Source organism: Heterodontus francisci, chromosome 3 (genome assembly GCF_036365525.1).
Source record: "Heterodontus francisci isolate sHetFra1 chromosome 3, sHetFra1.hap1, whole genome shotgun sequence".
Lineage (NCBI taxonomy): Eukaryota > Metazoa > Chordata > Chondrichthyes > Heterodontiformes > Heterodontidae > Heterodontus > Heterodontus francisci.
Genome location: NC_090373.1, coordinates 47,066,329 through 47,080,956, shown reverse-complemented (window position 1 = coordinate 47,080,956; position 14,628 = coordinate 47,066,329). Strand labels below are relative to the sequence as shown.

Genomic DNA, 14,628 nt, shown 5'->3' with positions numbered 1-14,628 from the left:
TGCACTCTACCTTGCCTCTTCAACCACCCTCCTACCCTAAGCCCCAGCTCTCATCCTCTACTCTTGTGAGCAGGGATTGTTGTACAACTCCCTCGCTCCACCATATGGTAGAATCTTCAACCTTAGAGCCTTGCACTCTGCAGTTCTGACCCTGAACCCTTGCTTCATATCTTCACATCTTCAGTAGCCTCTTTGAAACTGTCTCCTTCCCTAACCTTCTTCTCCCAGCTCCTGCCAGGTGCCAATTGCCAACATACCACCGCCTGTGTGAAGTGTAAGTTGTTATAAATGGAGGTATAACTTCCCCTTCTAACCTGAAGTGAGAATATAAGAGATGCAAAGACAAGCTAGGGATAGAACTATACCCTCAACCCCACCTCACCACCCCCCACAAGAGTCAGGATTCTCTGCAAACGTGTATTGATCAACAGCTCGCACAACTTTATTCATGTCATCAAAATCTCTTGGTTGTTGCTACATATAATTACAAATAGCCAGAAAGGCATGCTGCAGTGAATCCTTCCACTTGTCATCCGATTACTTGGAAATTGAGAAACGATTACTTACACTAAGTGCCTCACAGCAGTACATGATAATGAAACTAATTTTGTTCAGCCTGCTTTACATATCTGTAACAACTTGTCTTTAAAACAATGTGCTTTTATCTACATTCATCCCATTACCAGATTTTAAAAAAAAATCCTATTTTAAAGAAATGAAAATAACAAACTCATAATTTGCTGGCAGTAATGAACTCAAAGGCAAAGAACTGAGTGTTTTCCTTTGTAATTAATTTTATTTTGTATTTGGACCTCAGATGATACACAACATCATTTTTATGCCATCTGGTGCCATCATACTATTCTGAATACAGGCCATGTGAATCGTAGTTATTTAACCCTTGGTACTTATATGTCCAGAACATCTTGGGCAAAATATGGATTTTGTTGCAGTACACTATTGTGCGAAATATTGAATTAAAACACAAGAGTTTATCACTGCCACACAGTCCCCAGGCAAATTAAAATGACTGTTCTTTGCTATATTTCTGGTAACAATGTGTTTTTCTTTTTAATCACGGGGCTGGATTTTGTTGTAGAAATTGGCAGCCGCCCCGCGTGGCACCCGCTCTGCCACGATTCAGCAGCGAGCAGCCACTTAGCATATGCAACACCATTCACGGCGTCACCTGATGCGGAAGCCTTTTAAAGTGGCGCCATTTTTAAAAGGCTGCCAGACCTGCAGACGGAGAACAAAATCCAGCCCATCATGTTGTGCTGAGTCGCTCTTCATCTTGTAATAACAGCTTTTTATCTCTAGGTGTCACTAGAGGGACTTTAAAGTTGATGCAAAATTGAACTTTGTTAACCCTATGAGATAAATTTTTGCCTATTTCTCCTGCTCTGATTCCTAATTAATGGTGATAATTCATTTTCAGCTGAACTTTTGCTGCTGTGCTTTGGTTAAGCGTTTCATGATTTGCAGTTGTTAGTGGGCTTTATATACTAAAACGAATGCTATTCCTTAAGTAACAGTCAAATATACAACTTGATAGCATTATATCTCTATGCTTCTGTTCATATTTGAAATGTTGCATTTGGAAAAGTACAACTATGTGTTAATGATCGTTAGAAAATGAAATGAATAACACTTTGAACAAATAAATCTGAAGAAATAGCATAATTCTTTCAAAGCCACTGATTAATTCAGCTCTCTTACTTGTTAACAAAAGTTAATGTATTTATTACTTGTTACATTTGAACACTAACAACGTATTTCTTTGTAATGATATCTTTGTAAAGATATGATATATAAAAGATAAGATGGTAAATAAGCAATGTAAACATTTAAAGAAATAATTCATTATACACATCACATATACATTCCTTTAAGAAATAACCACACCCCCACACCCCACAGCCCACGGGAAAAGTGGTCCAACACTGGCTAACAAGATAAGTTAAAGATAGTATTAGATTAAAAGAAATGGCTTATAATGTTGCCAAAGAGTAGTAAGTCTGAGGATTGGGAGGATTTTGGAATTCAGCAAAGGATGACCCAAAAAAAACTGATACAGAAATAGAAGATGACCGTAAACTAGCAAAAGACATAGAAACAGGTTGTAAAAGTTTCTGTAGACATGTAAAAAGGAAAAGATTAACAGAAGTAAATTTGGGTCTCTTAGACGCAGAAACAGGAAAATTATAATGGGGAATAAGGATATGGCAGACATTAAACAACTACTTTGTATCTGTCTTCATGTTAGAAGACACAAAAACAGTTCAGAAAAAATGTGGAACCAAGGGTCTAGCAAGAATGAGCAACTTAATGAAATTGTATTGGTAAAGAAATAGTACTAGAGAAATTAATGGAACTAAAAGGAAGCAAGTCCCCTCGATTTGATGTCCTATGTCATAGGGTTCTAAAAGAGGTGGCTACAGGAATAGTGGGTGCATTGGTTTTGATCTCCCAGAATTCCCTAGCTTTAAGAATGGTCCCCGCGGTTTGGAAGGTAGCAAACTTTAAAGCCGCTATTCAAGGAAGGGGACAGAAAACAGGCAACTATAGGCTTGTTAGCCTGATGTCAGAAGTAGGGAAAATGCTAGAATCTATTATTAGGGCTGTGGTAATAAGGCACGTAGAACATCATTACATGATTGGGCAGAGTCAACACAATTTTATGAAAGGGAAAATTCCCTGTCTGGAAAAATCTGCCAGTTTTTTTTGAAGATGTAACTAGCAGGGTAGATAAGGTGGAACCAGTGGATGTAATATATTTGGATACTCAAAAATCATTTGATAAGGTGCCACAAAAGACACAAAATTAGGACTCATCGGATTGTGTCAAAATCTTGGCAAACATTGAAGATTGATTAACAGGCAGAAACTAGACTGTAGGAATAAACAGGACATTTTTGGGAAGGCAGGCTGTAACTAATGGGATACTGTAAGGATTATTGCTTGGGCCTCAGCTAGTTATAATCCATATCAATGACTGAAATGAAGGGACTGAGTGTAATGTATCCAAGTTTGCTTATGACGCAAAATCAGGTGGGAAAATAAGGTCTGAGAAGGATGCAAAGAAGCTGCAAAGTGATTTGGGCCGGTTAAGTGAGAGGACTAGAATGTGACAGATGAAATATAATGTGGAGAAGTGTGAAGTTATTCACTATTTTAGCAAAAATAGAAAAACAAAATATTTATTAAATGATGAGAGGCTAGGAGAGGTATTCAGAGGGATCTAGGTGCCCTTGTACATGAATCACAGCAAGTTAACATGCAGGTATAGCAAGAAATTAGGAAGGAAAATGATACGTTAGCCTATATTACAAAGGGATTGGAATACAAGAGTAAAGAAGTCTTACTGCAATTATATAGGGCCTTGGTGAAACCACACGGAGTACTGTGCACAATTTTGGTCTCCATATCTAAGGATGGATATACTTGCTTTAGAGGGAGTGCAATAAAAGTTTGGTGGACTGATTCCTGGGGTGAGGGGATTTTCCTATGAGGAAAGATTCCTATATTCCCTAGAGTTTAGAAGACTGAGAGGTGATCTCATTGAAACATATAAAATTCTTAAGGGTCTTGACAGAGTAGCTGCTGGGTTGGCGGGATGTTTCCCCCAGCTGGGAAGTCTAGCGTTAGGGATCACAGTCTCAGGAAGGGGGGGGGGGGGGTTGGCCATTAAAGACTGTGATGAGGAGAAATTCCCTTACTTAAAGGGTTATGAATCTTTGGAATTTTCTGTCCCAGAAGGCTATGGATGCTCAGGCATTGAGTATATTCAAAACAGAGATCGATAGATTTTTGGATATTAAAGGAATCAAGGGATATGGAAATAGTATGGAAAGGTGGAGCTTAAATAGATCAGCAATGATCTTATTGAGCAGCAGAGCAGTTTCGAAGATCCGAATTTCCTTTGTCTGCTCCTTATATTCATATGGTGCATTTTGCCCACTATGCCTGCAGCTTTGCAGAAATTGATGATTAAAAAAAAATAATTATCATGTTCTGTAATTTAAAAAAAATTTCAATCCTTTGTAGAATTATTTGGATGGACTTCAGACTGTGCACACAGCCATTGTGGTAAATGATAGCAGTGCTGTATGACATATTGTCTCTACAGTTAGCTACAACATGCCTTAGCCTTAGCTTCAGCTTCAAATATGTCTTTATGCACAAATATTCAGAATGCAATACTCTGCATTGGCTCAAGGCTGATCGCCTTTGCAAGGACAAATCATAAGTAGAATTTTAACAGCTATCAGAACGTTTTTGGTTTTTAAATTTTAAGGCATCAAGCGTGATCCAGGACATGATCTGACAGCATTTACAATTAGTCACAATGTCACCTTCATTGCCTGTGAACATCCAGTATCCACTTCTTTATCAGGCACGTGTTTTGATGTTAGAGATTGATTTCTGCTGAAGTTGCAACTGACGTGTACTGTAGTAGGACATGCTGAAACCTAACAGGCTGAGAAATAGAGCTGTACCATGCATCAGATTGTCTGTGCTGTTCAGTGTCACTTTGCTAGCAGATTGAGACTAATAATCAAAAAAATACAAATCCAATTGTTAGTTACTTAGATTGCAATAACATTTAAAGACACTTTAATTGGAATATAGCTAATAAATTTAAGCACAGTTAAAGACAACCAGTTTGAAATAGATACTTGTTCAGAATGATGCACAAACAATAAGTTCCACTCTTGCCTACATATCATTCCAGGTAAAATGGAACAGGGATTTGCCCATTGGCATCCTGGCTAATTTTAATGTTATCGAAGAGTCTGCTGGGAGAGTCATCTATGCTGTTCCAGTGACCAGTTATATGAAATTGGAACAAAAGAAAATCAGTGCTATTTTATTCAGCTTCTGTTGCATATTTAGGACAAAGAAGTTAAATTGTTTAATTATTGTAACTCAATGCAACTCAACTTTTAAATGAGCATTTCAAAATATTAAAGTATTTTAATAGTGGATCTTTAAAGCTTAAACATTCGTTTCATATAGAAAGTACAAATGCAGGTACAGCAAGCAGTTTGGAAGGCAGATGCCATTTTAGTCTTTATTGCAAGGGGATTGGAGTTCAAGAATAAGTAAGTCTTGCTACAATTGTGCAAGGCTTTGGTGGAAACCACACTCAGAATACTGTGCAAAGTTTTGGTTTCCTTATTTAAGAAAGGATACACTTGCCTTGGCAGTGGTACAGCGAAGATTCACTAGAATTCCTGGAATGAGAGGGTTGTCCTATGAGAGACTGAATAAATTGGGTCTCGACTCTGAAGTTTACAAGAATGAGAGGTGATGTCATTGAAACTTACAAGATTCTGAAGGGGCTTGACAGAGTAGACACTGAGAGGTTATTTTCCCTGGCTGGGGAATCTAGAACACAGGGGCACAGACTCAGGAAAAGGGGTTGATCATTTAGGACTGAGATGAGGAGAAATTACTTCACCCAGAAGGTTGTGTATTTCCAGCACTTCCTGTTTTTATTTGTGAATCTTTGTAATTCTCTACCCCAGAGGGTTGTAGATGTTCCATCATTGAGTACATTCAAGGCTGAGATAGATTTTTGGTCTCTCAGGGAATTAAGAGATTTGGGGAACAGGCAGGAATGTGGAGTTGTGGCAGAAGATCAGCCATGATTATATTGAATTGCGAACCAGGTTTGAGGGGATGTATGGTCTGCTGTCTTTCTATATACATAGCTTTTAATCAACTGTAGATTATCATAAAATCAATTATCTATGGTCCTTCATCACAATTACTGATCCTTCACTGTTGATGTAATCATGCAATAACAGAGAGCAAATCAAGTGCACCCACCATAACGTCCATTGCTGGCAGTTGACAGAACTAACAGCAATAATGGTTCAAAATTGAACAAAACCAAATGTACACACCTCATAGAAAGTATTATAAAAATAATATATGAGGTCTGTAGTGAAATTGTAAAGTAATTATTTATCGATGTATTTACAATTTTGCTACAGATAGCACACAGTAAATCAAATCCTCCCATTCGTGGGGGTTGTCACTCCTGTGTATCTCTTATTCTATAATAACTATTTCACTAAACACTAAATTGCATGAGCCATTTATGTCCCTGCAAGTGTTTTTTTTAAACCAAATTTCAAGACTTTGGCACTTCTAACAGCTTATCATTGAAATCACAGGAAATGATTGGCTATTAATTTACCATGGTTACTGAAGGTGTAACAGAATCATTTCTAAAAGCAGCTACATAGAAAACATAGAAGCATTGCTCTATAATGTTACGAAAGTGCTTCCATTTTTTGTTAAATTTTGAGGACTTGTGTTTTAAAACTGAAAAAGATTCCATGGATTTTCTTTTACATGGGTCATTGAGAGGTTATTTGAAAACAACATTTACTGGAAGTCACCGCGGGGACTTTTTGACCTCGGAAAGATGTTTACAGAAAAGTGACAGGTCAAGATTTGTAGGGGTTAGGAGGCTTGACTCTTAAGATATTGTTTTGGTTTCAGTGTGGACAGTCAGTTGGGGTTGACAGTGTTTTGAAAGGAGTTTAAATATCAACCTGCCAAGGACAAAAACCCAGCTCAGCCTTTTCCATCTCTTTGAAAAGCCTGCCAGCTTTTCTATCTCTTTGAGAAGCTCTTAGAAGCGAGTGTAAGAAATAGAGAAACTGATGCTGTATTCCTCCTGAAAGGCATGCCTGAAACCCCTGTTGCCGCATTCTCCTGGAAAGCTTGTCAAACTGATCTCCAACATTGCCTGAAAAGAACTGTCCTGGAAAGATCCCAGTAACAGCCGTCTATGCATATTCGGGACACCAGACCAAAAAGGGACAACTGGCACTTCTCTTTTTGTCTTCACGAATTAACAAGTATTTGGCCAAAGTTTTTTTTTTTGGTGTTTTTTGTAACAGAGCTCTAAAGAGAAAATCTCTTTATTTTTCGGTTAACCAGTGTGTGTGTGCATGTGTGTGTGTGTGTGTGAGGGACCAAGGTAAAAAGGGAACTTTCATATTTCAATCTGTGTGTTAATGCTTTGCTTCATTACTGGTTAAGTCTTGTTTCATAATAAACCGATAATTTTGTTGTTTATTAAATAAACCTGGTTGGTGTATTTTATTCTGGGATAAAGAGTAGAGTATATTATCGACTGCATTGGTAACTGGGTAAACATTTAAAAAAAATATATGTTGTGACCTGTGGAGAAATGGAACTAGAAAAGACGGTACACTCCTTCCATCTCAGTTGTAACAATAAGTTGGCAGTGTTTCCTCCACTGTCGGTGAGTATAGTCTGTCTTTATTAGCCAAAAGCTACTGCCAAGCTGAATGCCACAAGCTGTCCTGCGTCACTTCCATATATCTCACTGGATGTAGTTTCAGGGCAACTCATCAATGCTATGGCTTCTCGAAACCAGTTATTTACATCTGAAGCAATGAAAAAGTTCTAGAAGTTTCTGCATGTAGAGTTATTGTTTTCAAGTGCTTTACAAGTGAAGTCAGGCCCTGTGCATTTGTGTTCATTCCCACATATTTTCACAAGGTGATTTTAATACAGCACCCATTAACCAGCAAAAGAGGCAACACATTTTTACTCGTCCAAACTTGCATTCAAGTCTGGTTATCATTAACATTTTGCCTCTGCCTGCCAATTGCTCGCACTATAACTAAAAGACATAACCTGGTCTTTTGGAATGTTACATATTTCATATTATAATTGAGTGAGCCTTATGGCTCCAGTCCATTCATGTTATGAAGTGTTACATTAAAAAGGAGCTTGCATTCTAGAGCTGTGTAAACAAAAGGCTACACTTTCATAATTTCTTTGGAGAAACTATAACCATAAATATAGCACAAGCTCTGGCTCTGCTGGCCCCTGAGAGGGCATTGAGACTTGGAGACATCTGACAAGGCAGTGATTTCCCACAGAATATTACACACTTCAAGAACCTTGGTTCAGTGAGTAATGTCAAATTTAAAACAACCTGAATTTTCATGAAACTGTGCTTGATAAAATGTTTTGTTTGTTTACAAACATATGATGCAATTGTGTCACAGGGGTAGGATTGTGGTGCAAGGTCATAGCAGCGTGAAAAGCACTCAATCCATTCATTTGGCCAGCTGGTACTTAAATCATTTGTTTGCCTTGGGCCTGCTCCACAGGAAATGAATAACCAACCAGACTTAAATTATTCTCTGTTAGGCTATCTAGGTTGAAACAAAATTCCAGATAAAGTGACAGATAAACAATTTATTGAATCAAGTAAAGTATGAAACAACTTTAGGTTAAAAGCTTTGGGTAAGTCCAAAAGACTGCCCTGTTAGAATGCCAAATCAAATATATCTAATCTCCAACAGGGCTTTACTAATTCTATGAGTAGAAACTGACAGTAAAAGCAACGAGGTTATCTATTTACAAAAAAAGAGCTCAATGGGTTCAAAGTAATTTGAATGACAAGGCTAAATTGAGGACCCATTTGAAACCAGTGAAACCAGGGAGACAATTTCCAAACAGCTGGAATAAAACAGGATCCCTTTTTGAACCAAATGCAAATAGATCACAAAAGCCTGAAATGTTGCTGCTCAAATTGCAACAAGACACCTTGGAAGTAATTAAGAAACCCAGCTTATATTGAGATCAGTTGTGTATTTGTACTTGCAGACTTTCAGTACAAGGATTTGATGAGCTAATCATCAGCGAACAGGGGCATAAGGAGATGCTGAATCCTTGATTTACTCTGACTATTGATATGAACTTTGTAAGAAAACTGGATACTGAGGAAAGGCTGAAGGATAGGACCATGTCTTTCTCACCAGTTGAAATTGCACTTGAGAAAATTCCAAGGACATTTCCATGTGGCACTAAGAAGATGGGCAGCTTTTAGCTAGCTAACCAGTCACCAGAGCACACTACCTGCAAAGTTTATGGCAGTATTGCCATCTTGAAAGAATCTGCTTTGAGAATAGAAATCCATTTTGTCCAGATGAGAACGAATACATTCCCTCCCTTGGAGACCCATCAAATTACCTGCAGAATCTTGGAAGTGTGCTAATGAAATGATGATTCTAGCCCTCTCTGACAATACTAGGATGTGTACATTCATAATATTTCCTCATATAGCTCCCTATTCTAGTTCCTGGTGAAAAACATTGATGCAAAGTATTATTTAACACAGATTTACCAAAGGAATCACACGGGCTGTGCCTAGGTGTGAGTATATCACTATCCTTCGAAGGTGAGGTGATACTATGCTGACTAATAGGTTGTAGTTGAATTACGCTTTGTCAAATGAGGGAACTCTTAAAAGGGATCTTGCTTCTCACAATCATCTGTGTCAATTCAATCATGTTCTGCTGTTTTTCACAAGAGTTTCAAGAAATTTTTGCACCTGTTTCTAAAATATCTTTGCTATCGAAGGTTAGCTGCAATAATTGCTGATCAAGCTCCCATAGGACTGATACTAAAAAAACTCATGACACCTTCCCGTACTATCTCTATATCCCTTGATTCTCTCAGTATCCAAAGATCCATCAATCTCTATCTTTAATATGCTCAAGAACTGAGCATGCACAGCTCTCTGGGGTAGAGATTCACAAAGATCCACAACCCTTTGAGTGAAGAAATTTCTGAGACTGTAACTCCTAGTTCTAGACTACCCAGCCAGGGAAACATCCTCCCAGCATCAATTCTGTCAAGCCCCTTATGAATTTTATATATTTCAATGAGATCACCTCCCATATAGGCCTAGCTTACTTACTCTCTCCTCATAGGACAATCCTCCCATCCCAGGAATCAGTCTAATGAACCTTTGTTGCACTCCCTCTAAGGCAAGTATATCCTTCCTTAAGCGTGGAGTTCAAAACTGTACACAATATTCCAGGTGTGACCTCACCAGGGCCCTATAAAATTGTAGTAAGATATCTTGGAGAAGAAATTCATTCGGTGCCACTATGCAGACTACGAGATGCCCCAGGGGCAGGCAATGCTTTGGACCACTACCTGTGCAGTGTTCTTTAATGATATCAATGAAGAAAGCCACATATGCTGTGCAGGTAGCAACCTACCTGCTTGCCTGCTCATCTGTGCGAATTATTTTTTTTTCCCATTTACTCTTATACTCCAATCCCTCCAGAATTAAAGCTAACATACCATTTGCTGTCTTAATTGCTTGCTGTCTCTGTATGTTAAGTCCAATCCCAAAGCATGAATTTCCACTTTCTGTTGCAGCACAGGAGATTGTGCGCACTGGACATCGATGAGGGGCAGCAACTAACTTTGGAAAATACTAATTAGTTGATAAATTCATTTGGACTGTCAATCAATTTATCCTGTACCCACTCACCTGTGGACAGGATTCTCCTTAAATGGGTCCCTGAGTCTCCATTGACTATAGGTATTTAGTCTTCAACATTATAGAAAGGACTATGGTTTTTATTGACTATGCCAAGGTACCAATAGTCCGATTCCGAGAATGGAATTGGGCAAGATGTATCTTCTGTTGTTCTCTGGCACATTGTCAGAAGAAAGATGTCAATTTTACCCCTTTCTTCAAATTCTCTTCCCTGAAGCTCTGAGTGAAAATGGTAGACAACTGGCAGTTAGAGGGTACTTGCACTTTGTTCGAATGGCCCCTGAGCAATTATAGTCTGAAGATCCTGGAGACCACTGGCATTCGGTTTGCTTCAGCAATAACTTCCTGGGTGATGCTGGAACTCTGAGCTGAGGGGTTGTCAGAAGTGAGTCTTGTGCTTTTGCACCCATAGCTAGGTGTAATCTGCTCTTGGTTTACATAGAATAGGATTACGGTCAATTGTGCAGGTATCACTATACCAATCAGTAGCAACATTCTTTTAGTCGTTTAGGTCAACTCTCAGCACTAAGATACATAAGAGGGTCTCCAATGTTGATTGTGAAGTCACCGAGTCCTCCATACTGATAGGTCCTAATTTGTGCCTAGTTATGCTGGTCAGATTTCTTAACCTTATTATGCTTGTTTACCTTATTCTGGGTGTAGAAGTAACCGCGCACCTGTTCTTTATAGATGTGTTTTATAAACCCTAGACCTGGCATAATGCTTCATCATGTTTGGATGACAGGCAAGTTATATGATGGCTATGGATGAACTATTATATTTTGCACATCATTCAAAGCCTTTGGAACATGTTTGTACAGAAATGCTCACCCAACTAAACTGGCATTTTTTTTTCCAATGAAGGCAATGAATTGTAAGGACATATTGTGTGTTCACAGCCCAGCTGGAAAATTCCAGGTTGTGTCAGAGCCTCTTGTACACCACTGCTTTTGTTTGTTTGCTTCTCTCTGCTCTATTTGCTTTTTATTTGGCCATCAAGTGGAACATATGACTGGTTACCAGGTGACCTTAAAAGCTCTGGAAAGGACAGCCTAGTGTTATATTTGTGGAAGTTCATTGCCTGGCACTGATGCTTTAGCATTTGTGAAACCCAAACAAGAGAAACAAAGGCCCAGGCGGGCAAGATTAAATAACAAAGCATTTGTCTAATCTAACCAATGTTGTAGAGAGGCAGTAGGTTTTGTCCAAACCATGATGTGACATGTCTAACATGAGAAAAGAACCTTCAGCGATAGAAAATTGGAGTGATGGAACTGCATAGGTCCTGGGGCCTTATACAAAGATGGGAGCTGCAAATTCATGGTGAATTTTTGATGTGGGGACTTAGCAGGGGAAATCAGGCATGACTATACTGCAATATATGCAAGATGTCGAGTGAAGGTGAGTTTAGCGCATCTATAAAAAGTAGCACAGTCAATGTAGACTTAAAAGACAACTTCACATCTTAGAAGCTTTGTTATTCACAGTCATTAGCAGTCTAGAGTGGAGAAGGGATTATTGCCTGTTCTTTTATGAGAAAGGAAATTTTTGATTGTTAACAGCATGGGGATTTTTGTGGCTAGTTAAACAGTACTACAATATGTGCTCAACAATATTTATAAGTAAAATTACTGTATCCCGATAATAATTGTACTTCTTGCTAGATGTATACAAATACAAACGTTCTCATAAAAGTTAAAAACTAATATTTTAGAAAAAGAGAGTAAGAGCAATATTTATTATTGCCTGAATTATTTAGCTACTTCTGCCTGTTCTTATGCCTCAGATGAATGTTAAAGATCCCATGGCATTCAAAGAGCAAGGAGTTCTCGCAGGTTTCTGGCCAGCATACCTTTAACTAATACCAAAAAAGAACTAATTGTTAATCTGTGCTGTACTATTCTATGATTTATAATTACTATTTGTGGAATCTTGCTGTGTGCAAAATTGCTGTTGTGCTTGCCAACATAACAGTTACTGCATTGCAAAATAACTCATTGTATATGAAGTATTGCTGAGTATCTGATGTTTTCATACAATTAGATGATTCTGAGTCACATGAAAAATGTACCATGTAATGGAAAAATAAATCAGTCCTGAAAGGGTTCATTATTTTAATTCAATTTTACTAAACAGTCCACAGGTGACCCAACTTCACCTCGGTTATCAAAACTAAAGTACAAAATCTATACTTAAGAGTGTTGCAGTTACTAGTTAGCAGTTGGCAGGAAAAAAGACAGAAGCGCAAGGGGAGAGCCAACTGTGTAACAGCCCCGACAACCAATTTTATCTGCAGCACCTGTGGAAGAGTCTGTCACTCTAGAATTGGCCTTTATAGCCACTCCAGGCGCTGCTTCACAAACCACTGACCACCTCCAGGCGCTTACCCATTGTCTCTCGAGACAAGGAGGCCAAAGAGAGAGAGAGAGAGAGAGTTACTAGTTATAATTAGATTAAGGCAATAAGCAACCACTAGAGCAGCTGTTTGAAATACATATTAATTTACAATTCAGATAAAGGATCCCATCAAAATGTTAATCTATCATTTCCTATTTTATCACCTAACTGACCTGTTGTACATTTTTAGGATTTTTCTGTTCCTATTTCAGATTTCCAGAATTCACACTTTTTCTTTTAATTTATTACTGGCTGTGAACTATTAAATATTCCTGACTCTCTTTCTACACATTAAGCTTTCATCCATCACTCTGATTCAAAGAACACCTGAACAGCTGCTGAAACCCAGCACTAGCTGCATCTTGAGAATGACTATATGTAAAACTATGCAGCTCAACAGTAGGAACCATATATCTTCCAAATCTTTATTATAGTGTTATTGCTATCCACAGTCCTGACTGCAGTAAGTCAAATAGTGCTTTTGGAAGCTGCATAAAAGTATGACCCCAACTTCCTATCCATTACAAAATTATAATTTGAAATATATTTTACTCTTAATACCTTGGTTCCCACAATGCTTGTCTGCCCTCATTTTTGTTTACGATTTGCTAGCACTAACTAAAGTGTATGGATGTAATACAAGATATTGTACCAGAAGCCTTACATGCAATTTCCTTTTCAACATTGAAAGCTGTGGTACTTTAATGTTATGATATTTGTCAACATGACAGAAACTCTTAACAGTATCTGTAATGAATGACCTGCAATGTTCTATTAATAAACTAACAATGGTGGCTTCTTAAATGTGCTCAAGAATGGCCTGAGTGCAGCAAGACATTTATTTTAGCTTTAGGGTGGTTTTGTAACATTTTCCATAATTTTAGAAAATGTATTTCTATGATCCAAAATAAGATACATTTTACTTCCTATTTGTGAGGAGAGGTGAGGGAAAAATATAACTTCAATTCATGGTATCACCTAAAAACTAGTTTCATTTGTTAAAATAGATTTTATTGCTTTTTGAATGGCAAAAATACTGAAATCACAAACTAAAAGTACACTTGCAATATTAGACCACACTAACTTGAACTTCAGATGAGTTCTTCACACCCAAAACATCCTTTTCTAATGCTTACCTGTAACAGTCTGATATATCCAGGTATCATTGTTCGTAGTGGAACAAACATTGTCGATCAAGTATTTCTTTTTTGATGCTGCAGAGATTGTAGGTTATAAGAGAATTATCTCTTCGCTGGGATCTTTGGTGTTACAAAATTTCAGTCTCTTCACATTCAGTTTGGTATTGTTTGAAAAGGTAGCATATTATATTGCTCTGCACTCAATGGCCTTTGTGAGCTCTTTATATACAAGTTTCAAGTAAGAATAAACTGGATAAGTTGCATGAACTGTCACGTGTTATCAATCTGGGGTGCTTATATGTTGGCAGAAGGTCTTTAGCTAGAAGGCTATGGGCTAAGATTGTCTGCAATATATTTACAGAGTTAGGCTCCGCTTTATCTGATTTTACACAATGCAGATGGACAGATTTAAAATATAGGACAGTGTGGCCTAGAAATTGGCTTGTGTCCAAATGTTGGTGGCAGGTTGGCACTGCTGATATCAGGACTGCAGAAAATTGGTCCAGTGACCTCATTTGTTTTTACTGGCAAGCTACTGGCACTAGTTGCAGCACTCGAGGCAACTCAGCAGTCATAGTGTGTTTGGACGTGGGTGGGCAGTAATATCAGTTGGCTTGGATGCCACAGCTGAGGTTCCTTCTCTTGCCTTGTCACTGCTATGTTGAGCTCGTGGCATTAATGAGTATGTCGATAGAAGCCAAACCACACTCTCTTATGCATAGACTCCAGTCCGAA

General features: G+C 38.2%; 1 long non-coding RNA gene across 1 annotated transcript; it reads right to left on the bottom strand.

The window, feature by feature from the left end:
• Nucleotides 1-418: 418 nt before the first annotated feature.
• Nucleotides 419-14,246, bottom strand: LOC137356141 (uncharacterized). Its single transcript, XR_010971006.1, has 2 exons — nucleotides 13,891-14,246; nucleotides 419-4,551 (listed from the first exon to the last, which is right to left on the bottom strand). It is a non-coding gene; the product is annotated as an uncharacterized lncRNA (long non-coding RNA).
• Nucleotides 14,247-14,628: the final 382 nt, after the last annotated feature.